Below are 21,299 nucleotides of genomic sequence, written 5' to 3'. Positions count from 1 at the left end.
GTGTAGGTGGAGAATATCTTCCGGAAATCATGAAAACAGAGACGATATATTCTATGTTAACCTGAATGTCCATTACGCAGCATATTAGACGTGAAAAAGAAAGTGACGTACTCAAACGAAGAACTCGTGATATTGGAAAAATTGGCCAGTCACGACGCTGGTATTTCAGCATTACGGAGAAATTATCTTTATTCCGAAACGAAATAAAATTTCCCCTCTCTTTCGGATGCTTTCACGGAAGAGACGGGCGCACTCCCCATCCAATATTTTTTCAGAGAAACGTAAGCCTGCATGCTTCTCCTAAACACGACTTGAGACTTTGAAACCTTTCATCTCGACCGATATTACACAATGATTGAAATTTTGAAATAGAAAATCGTCACGTACTTTCCACTTCACGCTTTGCGTTACACTAAATTTTAACCAAATCGAACAAGACCACCAATAAGGGTATATTGACAGATTCACCCTGCAACGAACACGGTTAATTCTAGTTAGATCCTACTGAATAGGGGTACTATAACAGGGTTCGTATAAAATTTCCGGATTAAATTCCCTGACATTTCCAGGTTTTCGCTGACCAAATTGTCAAATTTTAGCTGACCATTTTTGTGAAATAAATTAATTTTTTTGATTTAAAATCTTGAAAAATATTGACTATGTATTTTTAATACATCTTTCAAAAATTTAATTGTCCGATTACTTTTGGGGTCAGTTTAAAATGCCCTTACTTTTATGGACCATTTTAAAATTCCCTGACTATTCCCTGAGCATTTGGAATAATTTTCAAATTCCCTGACCCTTTGTAAACATTTTCAAATTCCCTGACTTTTCCAGGTCGGGTACGAACCCATCTATAAACCATATTCAAACTATGTTCCGAGGAGCTGTAGTCTTATCTTTAATCAAGATAATATTTATTTGTACTTAAGGAGAATCTTGGTACGAATTTTACCGTTGTTCCAAATTCACCTTACGCTCCAACAGAATGATCCACCCCTTAAAAATCAATCAACTAGACCCAGTGAAAACGTAAGCGAGAAAACTAAATCATGATGCACACGGTTTGTCTAAATAAAAGGATTCTCTAAGCATAAATAAAAATATTATTGGTTTAATTTTGTAAAAGAAATCTGAAAACGTTTTGAAACCGCTAATATATGCCAATCCACATAATTTATCTGGTACGTTACGAAACAAAAAGTGCTCAATCAAAAGTGAGTTTGCAAGTTCTCTCCCCGCTGGTTTCAGGGGTTTTCCCATGAGCTCTTCATTTTCCCCTTCCATAAAAACTTGTCAAGGTTAACGGTAATAGTGAGTGTAGGGAGCTGTTGGCTCGCGTGGCTTGCAGGGCTTGCCACCACCCTCCTACACATTGTAACCCGGCCACCTAAATTAATGGCTTTAAAAGTCGCTTGATGACTTAGGCATATGGTGGTGCCTAGCTGATTATTATTAGTTACACCGAGACGTTAAACCCCAAAAGCGTAACGAAACAACAGTCGATTCCAATAGTTTTACCCAACAAGCACCCAATGTTAGGCGCTAAACTTAAAAACAAGTTTAAACAAACATATAATGTGACGTAAGAAGTCGGTTTAAAAAAGGGTAGAAATATAATCAAAGGTCAAATAACTCAGTCGACCTCGTGAAAAGAAAAATAAATCCTGAGTCCCCTTGTTAAGAATCCCATAATAAGGAAAAACCTCCCGCCCTAATTTGCATATCCGAGGCTTAGCTAAAAGGCTTGAATCGAAACTAGCGGAAAATTAAGAAAATAATTGAGTCGTGAATTAAAAGGCGCAGGGTCAACCCGCGCCGAGAAGGAAACGCAAAAAAAGTTAAATGTCCGACTCGGTTCAAAAGAACTAATAACAATAATAAGGACGAAAGGCACGTCAGCGTTTTCGCCAAACATCTGTTCGACCTTTGACATCAACGAATAAAGATAAACCCTCTCTTATATTCCGAAAACTTCTATTATTACGTAGCACTTCGCTTATCGGTGGGAAGCGGGGTACAGTTTGCGTTTCTTCACCTTAAAATTGGGTTCTCAGCCGAGATATTCTTAATATAATGTAGACAATGTAGGAGTGCATAAGTAATTGGTCTCGGCTAAAGGACACCCAACCAAGACGTGGGAAGCGACTATATTTCTCATTGTATAAATCTACCGTTTTTATTATTAAAATTATACATAATTTACAAAAATAAACACCCACTTAAAACGTTTTCGTTTAATAAAATTAATTATAGCATCCGGAACGACCGAATTATTAATCATAATTAATTAGGGGAAATTTGGTTTTATAACATTCATTTATACTTTTCATTACAAAAAATAAGTCAAGGTTTCTACAGTATTTTCAGATTGAAATTCGCTGATTTTTTTCCCTTTGTTTCCTTTAACATTTTTGGAGATTTTCCCCGATTTTTCCCTTTTTGCCATTAACAATTTCAAGAGATTTTTCCCATTTTTAACTTTTTTTTTGACATTTTCCCATTTGGCCATTAAAGGTTTTTAAGAGATTTTCCCATTTGGCCCTTAATATTTTTATATATTTTCCAATTTTGTCTTTAACATTTCAAGAGATTTTTACCATTTTTAACTTTTTTTTAGAGATTTTTCCATTAACTTTTTTTAGAGATTTTTCCATTAACTTTTTTTTAGAGATTTTTCCATTAACTTTTTTTTAGAGATTTTTCCATTAACTTTTTTTTAGAGATTTTCCCATTAACTTTTTTTAGAGATTTTTCCATTAACTTTTTTTAGAGATTTTTCCATTAACTTTTTTTAGAGATTTTTCCATTAACTTTTTTTAGAGATTTTTCCATTAACTTTTTTTAGAGATTTTTCCATTAACTTTTTTTTAGAGATTTTTCCATTAACTTTTTTTTAGAGATTTTTCCATTAACTTTTTTTTAGAGATTTTTCCATTAACTTTTTTTAGAGATTTTTCCATTAACTTTTTTTTAGAGATTTTTCCATTAACTTTTTTTTAGAGATTTTTCCATTAACTTTTTTTTAGAGATTTTTCCATTAACTTTTTTTTAGAGATTTTCCCATTTTGTCATTAACATTTTTAGAGATTTTCCCATTTGGCCATTAATATTTTTATATATTTTCCCATTTTGTCATTAATATTTTTAGAGGTCGGTGACGGTTAATCATTATCCATGATTAAATTGATTTTGTTCGGGGGGAAAATGTAAACAAAGAAATTTACCGGTTAAAATTTCGGAAAATGATTAAAAACATGTATTATTCGTAAAATTAGAGCTTTTTATCGAATAAATCGTCGTTTTTCCGATTAATTTTACAAATTTATCAAAAAAATAAACGTATAATACAGAAATATAAATAACTTGATCAAAAAGTTTTACGAATAATTTTGATAGCTTTATCTATTGAATAAAAGTTAACCATCCCCGACCTCTAAATATTTTTATATATTTTCCCATTTTGTCATTAACATTTTTAGAGATTTTTCCCTATACGTATTAGAGTTTTTCCATGACTTTTTGATTACAATTTTAGATTCTTAGGATTTTATAAGAAATTTTTGGCGAAATAATGGAAAATATAAGATAAATTCCATTAAAATGACAGGAAAATATAGGTTTCAAGTACGTATGAAGTGAAAATCCATAGTTTTTAAATGTCATTTAATTTATAATATTTTAAATTTAATTCCTCAAATAAAGGAAAATAGTGTAATTATAGGAAATTATAGGAGCACATAGAAAATATAGGAAAAAAATAATAAAATATAGGAGTTGTGGGCACCCTACTCATAGTAACCCTGTTAAGTATTTAACCTATAACCTTCGGAGTATTCGTAAAATAAAATGTTTTAGAGTTTAGGGATGCACCGATATATCAGCCTATTTTTCTAATAACGGTATCGGTCAATACCACCATAAACGAAGCCAATATTGGCCGATATCGGTATTACAAAAAAAATTCAGGAAACTTTTTTTAAAAATTAGAAAATTCTCGATTAAATAACTATTGGTAATATTTTATTTGATTGGCCGCACCACGGACGCCAGACTTCAGAAGCTAGATCATACCTTTTCTTAGACCGGGGGTTATAAATAAAAACAACGATATTGGATTTGTGATAGGAAATGTCTCACGTAAAATGAAAAGAATAAAATGTTATGGCAGCAGATTTTGTTCGAAAGTGGCAGTGTTAGAAGTATATGTTCTATGACGCGTACAAAAAATGCTCTTCATTTTCAAAATACCGTGAAATTATAGGAAAATAGGTGAAAATAACAAAAATTATATGAAGGCATTAAAATATAGGACATATAAGAGGTATGGTCACCCTGCTACTATTTAAAATTTATCTCCTTAAAGGCAGATTATCCCTTTGGGGAAATGACAAGGGGTAGTTTTAGAGAATAATGTTATTGTCAATACCCCTTTCATATAAAGACATAATGTCGACGTCCATTATGGATCATTTTATCGGCGTTTTTATTTCTGGCCACCCCGCGCGCGCTTTTAAAAAGTAGGTCGACAGAATACACCCCCAAATATATCTCTCGCTTTTTATAGTCCAAAACAACGCCCCCTATTTTACATCTACGTCTCCAATATTCACTATACACTACGCGGTATAGGAAGTGCGTTACAACGGATATGTTTGGAAATAGTCAGTGACAGGATTTCGTTTAGGCCTTGCCACTATACCGCTCATTTTGTTACAATTAACAATCGGTCATTTTTTATACGAATTCCTCAAAATTCAGGGACGTCATAATCAAGGCACTTTCAGATAGACACTCAACCTAAGGTGCAAATGTGGACAGGTTTAGGATTAATATAAAATTTAGTTTACATTAATGAACTAAAAAAAGTAAAAATGAATTTAGGATTAATTTTAAATAATGGAATTAAAAATTAATTTATGATTAATTTAAAATTTAGTTTACATTAATAAACTAAAGAAATGAAAAATAAATTTAGGATTAATTTCAAATTTAGTTTACATTAATGAACTAAAGAAATTAAAAATAAATTTAGGATTAATTTAAAATTTAGTTAACATTAATAAACTAAAGAAAATAAAAAATAATTTACGATTATTTTAAAATTTAGTTAACATTAATAAACTAAAGAAATTAAAAATAAATTTAGGATTAATTTAAAATTTAGTTGACATTAATGAACTAAAGAAATTAAAAATTAATTTAGGATTAATTTTAAATTTAGTTTACATTAATGAACTAAAAAAAGTAAAAAAAATAATTTAGTATAATTAAAAATTTAGTTTACGTTGCTGCTGCCAGCAAATAATTATGATTATTTATAAATCGTATAAAATTCGATTTAAAATATGAAGTAGATTTAAAATAAATCGATCGTTTCGATACGAAATGAAATTATAAATCAATAACCCCCGATTGTAGATAAAATAATCTTTTAAATACGAGAAATATCAGTGCTAGTAGCTTCAGCCAGAAATTCGTATTGCGGAAACATGCGAGTGTACACTGTTTTATTACCAGTGCCGTTGGCAAAGAGAGGTCTATTTTTATGGGAAAAACAGAGACTGTAAAATAGTAACCCTAAAAGTGACCTCATAGAACTCAGGGTTGGCAAAAAACCGGCTTTTTTAAAAATGTAAAAATCCAGTATAGTTAAAACCAGTTAATACCATTAATAAAAAAATTCTCAAATTGCTTATATCTACCCCTAATTTCTTCGAAAATGCTCAAATTGCCCGATTTCAAAATTACGTTTTTGCGGGTGACAGTACCTTTATATTGTGAGGTATAGCAGTCTTATTTACCCGCTTTTATAACCTAACATGGCGGCATATTTTCACGCACAAAATGAATTTTAAGATCACCTAATTGCTTATATCTAGCTCTCATTACTTACGACAAAAAGGGAAGGTTTAGTTTTAGTTTTTTCAATATCTCTAATTCATTTCTCAATATATATTTATTTAAAAAAGTGGTTTAAACAATGGCAGGGCCCCCACTCAAATCTTGAATTTTTTTATAGGAAAAATAGGATTATATTTCTAAAAATATAGGACTTTATAGGACAATTTTTACAAAATTATAGGATTTTATAGGACTATATATGCTATTTAACTTACTAGCTTTATGTATTTAAAAACAAAATCTATATTTAGAGAAATAAATCTTTGATTTTCACTTAAAAAAATTAAACTATTTAGCCATTTTATCACAAAATTATACTAGTAGCTAACCATGTTAACAATAACAAAAGTATAGACTAGAATGACTTGGTATAGGATTTTATCCTATAGCTAAATCTAGCAATTTAACTGAATGGCTGGATTTGAAATGGGCAAAATATCAAAATTATAGGATTTTATAGGACATTTGCTAAAAATATAGGATGTTATAGGACATTTTCTAAAATATAGGATTTTATAGGAATTATAAGACCTCTGGGGTCCCTGCAATGGATTTTTCGGGGGTTAAAACCGGTTTAAACCAGACTGCCTGGTTCATGCCAACCCCGCATAGAGCCTTGGAACCCAACGTGGAGTCGAACGGTAAGCCAGGGGTAAATATCCCACAGTTTATGGAGATATTGAAGATGGCCTAATATTTACCAACCTCGTCGCGGTACCATTACCCACCTACGCCAACAGCGACAGCCTAAACAAACAGCGGCCGTAACCCGTAGGACCGAATCCCCTCATGGATACGTTTCGTCAATTTAACTTGACGTAAGGCCCATATCGTCCCGTATTGCGGGTAATAGCGTAGTAAATGTCAAGCTCACCAAAAAAAGCGCGGCTAAAGGCAATTCGGCTTTAAAGCGTTGGGTGGCTCTATGGATCGCGGCATATCAGCGCGGAGGACTGATGGTAGAGGTGTGGGCGAAAGCAGCGAGTCACTGATTCGGAACTAACGGCCATTAGCAGGGCTCGCCGATAGTGACGCGGTAATGGCTGCCCCCGCGTGAAAAACTATTCTGACACCGAGGCGACCTCTTACGGATAATCTATTTAATGCCAAAACACCTACTTTGGACCTCCTACCCCACTCGGGGTAGAGGGTTAATTTCCATCCTTTACCTTAAATAAATGCCTAACAGCTTTTTTGGATACTTAATAACGCATATCTGATTTCACTATTATACTTCTAGAAACGGGCTAACTCACCCTTCTCAATAGATAACCGTAATTACACCATTAATTTCGCTGAAAATACGAAACGTACCTTCTATTATGACTGTCGCAAATAATGGCTTCAAGTATTAAAGGTTTGCCACATAAAATTTCAGTTTCTCTATGACTTTTTTTTAGAGCCAAAATGTGTCATTTTGGAAACTTATATTTTACTTTTATCAGATTTTATTTTAGTGTAAGTTATAGTTTAAATTCCCTAACTTTTCTCAAACTCTAAAAATTCTCTGATTTTTCTCAAAACTCTATAAATTTCCTGATATTTCCCTGTTTTAACCGGACTTGTGGCAACCCTGTATTATTAAAGGTTTCATTCATAAAGATTAACTGCTTTTAGTAGCTACGTTTAACTCATATTAAGAAAACAAAGTTTATTTTTTTAATACCATTAAACGAATTATTCAAATAATTTAAATCAAAATAATTCATTTTGTGGGCAATAAAAAAAATAACAAAACGGTGAAAATTTTGAAGTTTAAAACAACCGCAAAAAATATACGAAACGCATCGCGCTGATAAAGAGTAATAAACACAAAACTCATAAAAAAATCTCTCCAATACCATTTTTTTGAAAGAGACAGTACAACATCGTTCCAAAACGCAATTTTGACTTTAATCTAGAAAATTGTTTTCAATAAAAGCAGTTTTTTTTATTTAATCCTAAAGAAATATTAAAAAGAGTGGTTCTTAAAAAATGAACGTACGAAAGAGATAAAAAAAACCTTTTGAATAGGGAGACTGAACGGGAATAAAATAATTTACGAAGTAAAACCGTATCCGTACGGGGCAACTTCGAACGCGTACGAAAAACGCCTTTAAAAGCGCTACTGCTGGATTCATCCGGGAGTAGCGGAGAACGGTTATCTCAGCGCCCCCTCGAAGGGAGGGAGGGAAACGTCGATGGAGCGAGAGCGTGGAATATAAAGATACGACCAATCATAAATAAAAAACCGCATCATAGTTCAGCCGAGGAATAAATAAAAAAAAAGTATCAGCCATTTATTCCAGATCGCAAAAATGCCCCAGAGTTTCCCCTTAAGCATACATACACCTATCACCCTTTTTGGGGATTTTCCCCTCCCGCAAAAAATGCAATATCAGTTTACCCCCCAGGCAATATTATGTTTGTAGTACGGGTTATAGTACGCGAAGCTTGGACATGGTCAATGCGAAAATGTGTGTGACCACGTACCCGTTTCAAATGGGTTTCGAGTTCGCCGATCGTAACCGCTAGGGATCGCCACTCTTAAAAACAAGATAGTCGAGACGGTAATAATAGTTTCACTCTTCATTTTTATAAAAATATTCAATATTTATCAGATACCCAGTGTTTAACTTAACGATAGGGAGATAAATTGCAAAAATCGAGTCGCAGTCACGTACCGATAACAACAACAACAACAACAACGAGGGGCACTAATCCATACGTTTCTCGCTCAACTGGGTAGCAGGGTGTGACTAAAAACCATAAATACAGGAAAAGAACCGTTACGCGAGGTGGGAACATGAACTTTTTTTTTGTACACATTTTGATCGGTACGCGAAAGAAAGGCGGAATGTATCGGTTCTCACAGGTGAAATTTGAGAGCCTAAGCCTTTATAGAGGAGGAGCCCGATAAAAACGCGCCGAACTACGCTGCTCGAGGGAAAATTTTAAAGATTCATCCCACCAAAGACTCGCGTCGAAATCCCCGCTAAGTTGAAACCACCGGTGGTTGTCAGGACAGAGGAGGTACGCCAGACGAGGCTATTTCGCATCCTAGGATAGTGCCAACTGCGATTGACTATTTACCGAAGAGACGTTTTCTTCCCTTCCTGCCAGGCAAGACCGTCACCATGACAACCGGGGATGAATTCTCCCCCGGAACCCTAAAAACCATTAACCTTACTTGTCTATCGACGGAGCAGGTGAAAAATAGACCGTCTCGAGTACCATTTATCAAGGGAAATCGAAAGAATTTTAAACTAACTCCGGATTTTTTTTATAACGTCAAAATCTAATACTTTTAGATTAATTAATTCAAAGGCGTAGTACTCCAAATTTCATCATTGATTCGGCACTCCAAAACTGATACGATCCAATGAATAAATCTTGACTTTAACAATACCCTTATTTTTCAGATAACGACAACATTCGACACCGATTTATCAGACAATAGTTTAGGATTATTTTTATCGTATCAATTGAAAACAATACACGTTATGCCCTTTTTAGCTAGAAAAATAACCAAAATCTATACAAATTCCAGATTTAAGTGACTCTACCTTTACAACGAAGATTATAAATTATAAAACTTTTGACTATCTAAAAGAACGTTAATCGTAAAAATATAACGCTAATTGAGTGAAAGTCGTTACGTCGATATGGTAGACTTCGCTATGAAATTTTAATATTTTCGAGGCTAAAAATATACCTACATAATCGCTATATTTTCGCATTAAAATTGGCTAATTTTGTAACGGTATACTCGCCTTAAAGTCCACTGTCTTTAAACATAGGCTATTCTCTCGTAAATAAAGCCGGTTTACGCGTAACATAACCTAGGTTATTTGACAGTGTACGCGAATACATCGCTTTATCTACTAGTACCAAATCGGAATGAATTAAAAAGATGAAACGAAGAGAGAGTTTTTACGTGTGGGAGCGGAAACGTTTTCCTCTAGCGGCTAAGAGCGGTCTGACAATGACGGATAGATAGAATTCGCCACGAATGACACCGAATTACCTTACGAATTTCTTATTTCCAAAGAATTTACGGTTTTTGGCCCATATCACACTATAAGCTGGTAAAAGGGTAATTTCCTACATCGCGTACAAAAAACCCGACCGGCTTTTCTAAAGCGTACCTTTACAATTCGCGGAAATCTTATTTCATACATACGAATGGGCACAATTTTTTTTTAAAGAAACGCGTTAGCATTTAGGCTTAACGGCGCTAGCTTCACTTTGCAAAATTCAAACATAAATTTAAATAAAATTACACCCGCCGTGTAAAATTCTTTGCTGCAAAATGAAACTAACGTAATATTCAAAGGCTTATGATTAGAGTAAATGTCGAAATTTCGGCGAAATCGAAAGTTAATGGTGATTAACGCACGGTAAAAATTAAAATTAAGAAAAATTAAATTTAAAATAATATAATTTTATTTAATATAATTTTTAAAATAAGCTGGTATTTTGAAATAGAAAATTTGTAAAATTTCGTATTCGCAAATTTCGACATTTACCTGAAGAGTCACGATTAACAACGTGGCGAAGAAAGTTACCTGTGACTGAATCGTTTACGTCACTGTCATCCCTGCGTCCCGCGGATTCTGACGTCAACGAGAGGCGTGTAGTGGAAGGAAGCCTTTGTCAAGGTCGATGGCGCCAAGAGACCGACTACGAGATCGAACCAGGCGCTCAATTCAGCGAAACAATAATAAAAATATCGGCCCTCGCGAAACTGTTAAGAAAGGGTCCCCTATCAGCCGGGGGCGCGGGTGCCAAAAGAAAACCAATCGAGATTAAAACGACGAAGCTAACCCCGGAAACGACGCGACGAAAACGCCTTCCGCGACTTTAGAATATAAATAATACGTTTGGAAGAAAATCCGGTCGACGGTCGCGACTTTCCGCGGCGAGGAATGGAAGTAAAATGAGATGGAACGCGGGGGTTCGGTCTAAAACGCGAAATCTGGTTTAATTTCGTCGGAAGGGATTCTGATTCTTCCGATCGTGGCTCGGGATCGAAATAGAAGAGCTCGCGTCGATTCGGTGCGCCGTTGTGCAAGCCCGGCGCGAGACTGAGTGTTCGTCGTCTGCGGCGGCCAACGGACGGAGGAGGGAGAGCTTCTGCGGGGGAGGATCGCGATGGCGGTGGAGGATGGGGAGGCGGGGGAGGATGGGGAGGCGCTCTCCTCTCCCGCCTGCAGCCGCGCCGAGTCGATTTTTGAATCCAAGATGAGCGGCCCGGAGAGAGCTAAAATAATGAGAGCATTTATTTTCTCTCGGACTTCCCCCTCACGAAAGGAGATGAGGGCTAGAAAACCCGCGTAATGTAGCTACAAAAGACGGAATGGAGATTAAAACGAATTAGTGTTGTAAGTCGGAAAATGACCGAGACCTTTTGTTCGGAAAATTTTCCGTATTTTCCGGTAAATGACCGAGGCCTTTTTTCAAGAAAATTTTCCGTATTTTTCAGCAAAAAATAAAAAAGTTTACATTCCATGATTAGTCTAATATATTGTTTGTAAATTTAAATAAAGCGGCATTTTCGCCTCATTTTTTCGAATCTAAAAGTAAAACTAAACCTCTAGACTAGCTTTAAACTGATTAACAATGTAACGCTATTAATGTTTTGTAGTATGTTTACTGATATTAGACATTTATATCGATAAAAAGTTAAAAACATTAAAAACCCTTAAAAAGTAATTTATGTTTCAATTTTGTATTTTTCCGATTTACGGAAACTTTTCTGGAAAATTTTTCCGCATTTTATTTTTCCGGAAAATTAACAACACTAGAACAAATCGTGCTTTTCTATTAAAAGTAAATAGTTGGAATTTCGATATAAACGAAAGACACGATGGAATAAGGTGGGGTAGGTCGCTGCTTTACGGGCACCGTCTTATCGACCGGGATCTAAACACGCATTGGCCAGATTTTTTTTCCTTCGTGTTTTATTCCGCATTTATAAAACAGTGGGCAGGGTGACCAGGTAAAAACTTTGAAATGTTTATAGGAAAAATAGGAATTTTAGAGACGAATTATAGGAAAATATAGGAAATAAAATAGCAAAATTATAGGAAAATATTGGAATTTTTGAGGCGAATTATACGAAAATATAGGAAATAAAATAGCCAAATTATAGGAAAATAAAGGAATTTTAGAGGCGAATTATACGAAAATATAGGAAATAAAATATAAAAATTATAGGAAAATATAGGAATTTTAGAGGCGAATTATACGAAAACATAGGAAATAAAATAGCCGAATTATAGGAAAATATAGGAAACTTAATAGGCCAATTATAGAAAAATATAGGACACTAAATAAGAAAATATAGGAAAAAATAATAGGGTAATTATTGCATCTCGGTATACTATGACTCGAATCACCTAGAATATTGATAGTTTTTTATATACTGCTTTCTGGGATTATTGGATCACTTAGCGGATTTACAAAGTTTGTACATTTTAAGATTTTGTTTGAAAGTGTTAGTTTTCACTAGATGTTCTAGGACACATACAAAAAGGTTCTTTCATTTTCAAAAGACCGTTAAATTATAGGAAAATAGGTGAAAATAAAGGTATTTATAGTAAACATTAAAAATGCATACTAGACATATCAGGTTATTAATTATTAGCTACCTTCTAATCCAAGGTTACCAATATTTTCTTATTTAAATTCTCCGACGTTTCCCTATGCGCCCTGCCTGACCTTTAAAAGGGCTAAAATTATGTAATTTTTAATTTTATATTTTACTTTAATAGAAAGTGAATAAATGTACTTCAACTGCTATTTGTAATATGTAAATGTTATGATTAAACAAATTTATCTTTTTTTCAACGTTCAAAAACTGACCAGAACTTTTAAGGAGTTAAAAATATTTACTGAATTTGTCACAGAACTATAGTAAAATTACGTTCATAAAATTTTCAAAATAAAAAACAAATTCTTAAAATTCGCTGACCTTTTACCTGTGTGTTTTTTTTAAATATTATAAATGTAAATTTATTTTAAGAGTAAATTAGAACAAATTCAACTTTGCGGCTAAGTACTATAATTATCTTTTAACATGCTTCGGGACATTAGCTATTGACGTACGACTGAATAAGTTTGATACCCTCGAGAAGAACTAATCATTTATTTACAAATAATACAAAGAAAGAGTAGCTAAATATCCAATGGATTAGACGGGAGATATTGGTAAAATAAATATACGAGTAATTTATTAGAAAAATAATATTGACTTTAACCCAAGTTTCTCAATAAAAGTGCTGTTATAACATTTAAATTATCTGACTTTTCCCTGATTTCCCCTGACGTGTGGCAACCCTGTATAAGAGCTTTTCAAAACCAAACGGAATAGGTCAAAGGTCGCGTAGGGAAAGGATAGCCCCACAGGTTGGATTTCTAAATTTAGAGCAGCCGCGAATTTAATTTCAATAGCTACTTTGAATAGAGGGTCGTATTATAAGCGCTTCGTGAAAAGTGTGTAAAATAAACTTGGGATTAGGCTATTGGGGAAAGCGAAACGAGAGGAAGCGAGGTTGCTGACAGGCCCAGAAGCGCCCGCGAATGTATTAGGCTTTAGCTAGTTAAGATTATAACTAAATCATTTCATCCCTTTGTAAGCATCGGAAACGCGAATCGGCAACGACAGCCTACTCTCAAAGGATACGGCCTATCAACTCCGCCCAGAGCAGACTGAACCCGTCAGCCTTCCTTAAGCGCCTCCGCAACGCCCTCTGACGGGCTCTTCGTCAAGCTCTCGCCTTCCGTATTATCCACTGGGGGCATCCGTATTCCCGCCCCTGTTTAAAATCGAACGAAAACGAGCCAGCTTCCCAATTTCTCAATATACCGTTTTAATCCCTCACCGTTAAGACTGAACCCTAATCCCGTTTCAAATTCTCCGATATCCAAAGGACGTTAATACGATGCCCAGTTTACGAGCCGTTGGAGAATAAACGAGCGTCCAAGAACAGCGGACGAAAGATTGCCAACTATTAAATATCCAATAAACATTCTGAAACGTTGAGCGCTCCCTCTAGGAACGGCTAGCGGAATAATAAAGATCACGCGCGAAGGAACGGATCGCTGTCATGGTAACCGAGCTACGAGGTAAAGTTAGCTACCCGGGGTACCAGATGGAACGCGAGAATTAGACGAACCGCTTCTCACGAGGAGGATATCACTCGTACAAGGGGGTTGTTTCAACGCCACAATCACGAAGTCCGACAAAATAGTTCGTAATAATCACCCCTGGGAGACACGGACCTAGTTAGCCTCGCGGAATTTGCCGGATTCTTCAATTAAAATATTGATAATTAAACTTACGCGAGAGCGCGTTAAACTTTACATTGTTAGATACTGAAGAGTTTTAGTCGTATCTTAGAGATGAGGTTAGACAGGGTTGCCACCAAATTTTCGGATTCAAATTCCCTGACCCCTGACCACTTAAAGAAATTTTTCCTGACTTTTAAAGGCCAAAATTTTTAGTTTATATTTTACTTTTATCAGAAGTTAATAAATTTAAATGGATTTATATTTCAGTAAAAAGGTTATTGCAATGTTGAAAAAATTAGCCAAACATTCAAGGAAATAAATGATAATCATGGAATTTATCATAGATCTAGAGTTAAATTACCTTCAAAAAGTGCCAAGATAAAATTTAATTCCCTGACTTTTCCCTGAATTTTTACCAATTCTTAAAATTCCCTGACTTTTTAGACCCATTTTTAAATTCCCTGACTTTTCCCTGACGTGTGGCAACCCTGTAGAGTAAAATTACCTTCAAAAAGTGTCAAGATAAAATTGAATTCCCTGACTTTTTATAAATTCTTATAATTCCCGGTTTTCCCGGACGTCTGGCAACCCTGTTAGATACCGAAAAAGAACTTTAACTTCCCTATTTACTGGCAAAGAGGAATTCATCTCAATAGAGCGCTCTAGACGTTTGAACAACGGCAAGGAATCACTTGATCATTTTTGACGCTTTGTTTTTCAAGTTTATATATTCGAATATTTTAAGATTTAAAAATGATGACATATTTCTGTCTTGTTACGTAACAACAGTGTTTGATAAAATACTCCTAATTGCCATTTTCAAGTGAAACAAATCGAAATAATTATTATTAACAATATAAAATAATGTAATGTAATGTTGCCATAGGTTTTTCAGATTCAAATACCCTGACTTTTCCAGGTTTTCCCTGACTTATTTTGTGCCAAAATTTAGTATTTTTTACCTATATTTTAGTAAAGGTTTCCTATTGGCAAACCAAAATTAAATTCCCCGACATTTCCATGATTTTAGAATAATTTTTAAAATTCCCTGACATTTCCATGATTTTAAACTTATTTTTAGAATTCCCTGACATTTCCATGATTTTAAACTTATTTTTAGAATTCCCTGTCATTTCCATGATTTTAAACTAATTTTTAAAAATCCCTGACATTTCCATGATTTTAGATTAATTTTTAAAATTCCCTGACATTTCCATGATTATACTAATTTTTAAAATTCCCTGACATTTCCATGATTATACTAATTTTTAAAATTCCCTGACATTTCCATGATTTAAGAGTAATTTTTAAAATTCCCTGGCATTTCCATGATTTTAGACTAATTTTTAAAATTCCCTGACATTTCCATGATTTAAGAGTAATTTTTAAAATTCCCTGACATTTCCATGATTTAAGAGTAATTTTTAAAATTCCCTGATATTTCCATAATTTAAGAGTAATTTTTAAAATTCCCATGATTTTTCCAGGAATTACAGGTATAGTATATAGTATAATAGTATATTATTATTAATTATATTATACTATACTTAATTATCTTTCAAAAGCGCCATGCATGATAAAAAGGGTACAAAGTGGTCTAAATTGAAACGCACTTTAGCATTGTAAACTAACGAACCGGTACAAGTGTAAACACGGGTACTCAAACACTCGGACTTTGGATCATAGCAATATACAAATACCGATTTTAAAGAATATAATTCCACAAACTATAGGTATACACTATCAACGTTGTTGTTCAAACTTCTAGTTGCTTACTCTCTTAAATATGAAACTTGATATTTTTAGCTTTTACTTATCGCACGAGAGTTCCAATATTTTGGTAATAAAATATTACGGTTATTACTTAATTTGTTAAAGGTTCAGATTTTACGTTACAAAAATATAAAAAATTGCATTGCTTGTTTACTAATTTCAGTATTGATTAAATTTTCGCGGTTGAAAAATGGCGACTGAGCCGGCAAAATTTTCAATTATTCATTAAAGGGCCACAGATTTGTTTAAATTTTGCGGGTGGGACGACAGAATCACGTTTTGTGAAGGGGAGGAACTACCTGAAATTCGTCCCGAATTCTTGTAACGATTTTGTGTCCCTTTAAGAAGAATTATTATGTGAGGTTATTCTCAATGAAATCAGCCCGACATCTTATTTTATTTAACAGGCGGTAAATAAATTAATAATGGTAAATAACGTTATGGTATAAAATGGGCAAAGTGGTAAATAATGGTAGATAATCAGGGTTCCCGATTTCCCTGATATTTCCCGGTTTTCCTACGGATATTTCCCTGATTTTTCCAGGTGCAAGATAGCAACAATTACCGAGTAACTCGTTTCATGATTATCATTTAAACTAAATTGGTTCCATATTATCATATAAAAGGTGTAATAAAGTCAAATATTATTATTATTTGTGAAAAAAGGTAGATACATTTGGTATAAGAACAGTTATTGATGTAAATTTGTACTAATTACGGGAAAATATTTGAAACCTCATAAATTTCCCTGATTTTTACAAAAAATTGAATTTTCCGGATATTTCCAAGTTTTTCAGGTCTGTATCAACCCTGATAATGGTAAATAATTCATTTCCATTAATTATTTAGATAATCCTACATTTATGGAGATAAAATCTTAAAGATTTAGAACAGAGAATTGAAAATTAAGTTTAAGATCTTCTAAAGTTGATTTTCTTGATTCCAAACAATGAATACAATATAAACCACTATTTACCAGTGGTATGCCCAATATTCTAAAACAATGGTATTTTTAGAACACTTCAGACGACAGGCGGAGGTGTGCGAGAATTCATACTTGTAACCCACAGTTGAGGAATGAGCTAGCGCATTATTTCTCCAGGCAGGCCGACTTAATTCAGTTATACGGAAATAATGGTTTGGCGCGTCTCGAAAAATTTCGCAGCAAAACTTTTAAAACCATTATAGACTAAATGCGGGATTTATCGATGCTTTACATTTTAGAAGAGTGGAACGAAACCTTTTCCCAATTTTCTCCATAAATTACCGGAGATTGGTAATGAGATTACGAAATATTCTAAATGGAGATTTAATACGTAAAATTGCAAAGCCGAGTAATTGTTTTTACTCAGCTCTATAAGTTATAATGCGTTTATAGAAACGCGAACGATAAAAGGTTTTAAGCTGGCTTTTAACGACAGCCGAAACCCGCCTCGAAGTTAAAAATACCTTTCCCATCTCTACTCTTAGTACGTTCCGAATAATAACCATAATAAAATTAATCACTCAAATTACTTAAAATATAACTCATTTCGATCCATTTAAAACTGCAATTAATATTTATATTGAATAAATCGCGAATGAATTAGATTTTGGATGTTTGTCTTACTTAACTAGATCTCTATTAAAAATTATATAACATTCGTGTCTGGTTTACGACATACGGACGCAAGCATTTGCAGTGAATCAGAGAAGTCGAAAAATGTATGCGAGATTAAACAAATATCCACCAAAATGAAGTTCGTCTTCAAGTCAACACATCCAAACGGATTTCAAAGGGTTGGCTAATGGTTACAACTTATTTTAAACAACCATTTAAAAAATACCAATTTGTTGAAAGTGTTTTAAGCAGTTATTATTATAAAAAAAATGATCTGAACTAGGTTTTTATTGTTTATTTATTTGGAAAACAGTTATTTTAAGCTAGGTTTTTATTGTTTATTTGGAAAACAGTTATTTTAAGCTAGGTTTTTATTGTTTATTTGGAAAACAGTTATTTTAAGCTAGGTTTTTATTGTTTATTTGGAAAACAGTTATTTTAAGCTAGGTTTTTATTGTTTATTTATTTGGAAAACAGTTATTTTAAGCTAGGTTTTTATTGTTTATTTGGAAAACAGTTATTTTAAGCTAGGTTTTTATTGTTTATTTATTTGGAAAACAGTTATTTTAAGCTAGGTTTTTATTGTTTATTTGGAAAACAGTTATTTTAAGCTAGGTTTTTATTGTTTATTTATTTGGAAAACAGTTATTTTAAGCTAGGTTTTTATTGTTTATTTGGAAAACAGTTATTTTAAGCTACGTTTTTATTGTTTATTTGGAAAACAGCTTTTTTAAGCTAGGTTTTTATTGTTTATTTATTTGGAAAACAGTTATTTTAAGCTAAATAAAGAACAAAAACCAATGAAAAAGGATTTTCAGTGAACGCGGCATTTGGGGGATTGCGACATTTGGATCAACGACGATTGTTAACCACACATAATACTGACCTCGCACCGTAGATTGGAAATCACTTTAGTAAAAAGCGTTTACCTAGGTCCTGCCGGAACTCCGAAAAATTTAGCTCCGCAGTTACTATGGCAACCAACTATAGCTAGCGTACTAAAGCCACTTAGGGAGGCAGATTTTTCGGAGGTCACGTGGTGAAAGTGGGTAACCGCTTCGTTACAAAACCGTCAAATGGAAAGCTCTGAAGCGGAGTTCTGTGTTATCTTGGGCCACCACCAAAAATTGCGTTCACCTATAAAACGCATTCTTCAATTAATCTAGTGTTGTAAGTCGGAAAATTTTCCGAAAAGAAAGTTTTCATTCCATGATTAGTCTAGTATTGTTTGCAAATTTCAATAAAGCAGAATTTTCGCCTCATTTTTTCGAATCTAAAAAAAAACGAAACCTCTAGACTAAGTTTCAACTGATTAAAAATGTAACACTATTAATGTTTTGTAGTATGTTTACTGTTTTTAGACATGTTATATCGATAAAAAGTTTAAAACATTTAAAACCCTTAAAAAGTCATTTTTGTTTCTATTTTTTATTTTTCCTATTTTCTGGAAATTTTTCCGTATTTTATTTTTCCGGAAAATTAACAACTCTAAAACATAACATAATATAATATCATGTTTTGTTATATTATATTATAAAATCAAATCATAAACTTAAAAATTAATTTGTTAATTTGCGAATACAATTAGTAATTTGTTAAGTTTTTATTTTTCCGATTTTCGGAAAATGTTCTGGAACTTTTTCCACATTTAATTTTCCCGGAAAAATAACAACACTAAATTAATTTTCACCCAATTATCGCACCACCATTTGGTTACAAAAGTAAATGAAAGTTTCCGACTAATGGTCGTAGACTCGTTTAAAATAAATTTCATTGTTTTATTTAGTTTGATTTTATAAACAAAAAAACATGACTTTTGTTTTTTTTAAAATGCGTGAGTTTGCCAACCGTCTTTCCATTCAACCGAAATTAAGTTTAAAAAGTCTCGTCAAGTAGATTCCGCCTCTTTTGTATATCGTCCGTGGACAGCAATATAAAAGTTCTTTTCATCCGACAATCAAGAGCTTAGCCACTCCCAGGAGGAAACTTTGCACAGCGAGAGAGGGTGAAGTAGGAGCCCCTGCACGGCAGCTTCCCCACTCGCGTCTATTTTGATTACGTAGTTTGGCAGCGGGGAGGAAGGGTGCAAACCCGCGAGCCTCCAACTTCACCCTTTCCCCCAACCCTCTCGCGAACCGTCAAGCGAGTTTGGGAGAGGTTATACGTAGATAGGCCGCGTTTTCCGCCCTAAAGACGAGAGCGAGTCGAGCGGAGTTGACAGCGCGGCACGAAAGGCGAGCACCTTTCCCGTTTTTCACGCGCTAAAAATGACAAGTCCCGTCAACAGCTGAGTAAATAGACTTTGCGGATGTAAACATGACAGCTACGGGTGACCCGCGCGTTCGCTGTAAGGCGAGAGGAAGACGCCGCCTAGCGTTAAAAGGTGGTATTAAAGAGGACCCTTTAATGCGTCCTCTTCTATTCCTGTCGGATATTGACATTGTTCCGTGAATGACCCCGGCGACGTCAGTTAAGAATAAACCGACCCGGAGAGAGGAAGGCGTTGGAAGGCTTCGTCGCGAAAATCCGGGATGAGGACGGTCTTGACTTTCATTCGACAATCAAACACCGAGTGCCGGCGCCAGAGGTTATTTAAGAGCGGCCGTAGCATACGCGCCAACACAAATTGACCCTTCCTCCGATGATCAATTCGCTCCTTCTTCTCGACATCCTTAAAAGGTACACCCCCCCCCTTCGATAAATATTAACGCAAATTGCGACGCATTAATTTCTTTAGAAAACGTTATAGAAAATATAGCGACATCTGTTGTAATATCCAGAAACTAAATCTGAATTTCGACGTTTACCAGCTAGAAAATGATCATACGATTTAGGCGTTTATTGGTAATTGAACAGTACGAGGCGATACTTCTATCCACAATTTATAGTAAGTGTTTTTATTTAATAATATCACAACGTTACCAACGAAATACTCTAAGAATAAGCTTCTCCCTGAACACCGGTGCAGACGGATAGAACACTTTTACAGGGGCAGGCCTATTTTTGGTCTATTCTCCCGAAAGAAATACTCGAAGAATAAGCTTCTCCCTGAACACCGGTGCAAGACGGGTAGAACACTTTTACAGGGGTAGGCCTATTTTTGGCCTACTCTCCCAAACCATATTAAACCACGCAATTAATAACGTATTCAACTTCATAAGCTCAACTTATCATACTTTATATCAACCGCTACGATCTAAACACGGAGGAATATAAGGTAATACGGCGAGGGACGAGATAACCAAATCGCCGTAATGACGCGGCCTTTTCAAAGATAAGCGTCAGGCAAAAATGTAAAACAAATTTGGTGTAGGCCATTCATTAGATAACTCGTCTGCCAAAGAGGAAAAGGCGGAATACTAAATCGGGGTGGGCTGCCGCCCACTTCGGCCACCGATATATAAACTTGCGAAAGGCGCAAAACGTGAAAGGCGAAAATTAATCGCCATCTTAAACAGATCAATAATATTCAAAGCGAAGTTAGCGCCTCTTTCGGCAAAACGTCGAAATTTTATAAAGAGAGAATCGCGCTGAGACTAAAGCGCACCCGGATCAAACTTGGGAAACCAGCGGGACCCTTAGCGGACCGCGAGATCGAAACCGCCAACTGGGGTACCGTCTGCGTAGGATGTACGTACAGTCGGAGTATTCGTTGTCTCTCATCTTGGTCAATTTGCAAATGGATAAACGAGAAGAGGTGCGGGGATCATCTCCAGAGCGGGGCCTATTTCAATTACGCGGCAAAAAT

General features: G+C 34.6%; 1 protein-coding gene across 2 annotated transcripts in view; it reads right to left on the bottom strand.

Moving 5' to 3' along the window:
- mub (poly(rC)-binding protein mub) overlaps positions 1-21,299 on the bottom strand; it is a 346,307-nt gene that overhangs the window by 141,675 nt on the left and 183,333 nt on the right. Inside the window, exon 1 of one of the 2 annotated variants that reach the window (XM_090163436.1) lies at positions 10,452-10,990. The exons of the other annotated variant lie outside the window; for it this stretch is intronic. The gene's annotated coding sequence lies outside the window, so the exon portion shown is untranslated. Of the gene's footprint in view, positions 1-10,451; positions 10,991-21,299 lie in introns of those variants that run through there. 2 annotated transcript variants of the gene reach the window in all.

The sequence above is a fragment of the Leiobunum rupestre genome, chromosome 11, assembly GCF_980474605.1.
Source record: "Leiobunum rupestre chromosome 11, qqLeiRupe1.1.hap1, whole genome shotgun sequence".
Taxonomy (NCBI): domain Eukaryota; kingdom Metazoa; phylum Arthropoda; class Arachnida; order Opiliones; family Sclerosomatidae; genus Leiobunum; species Leiobunum rupestre.
This window is presented reverse-complemented; position numbering and strand designations above follow the sequence as displayed.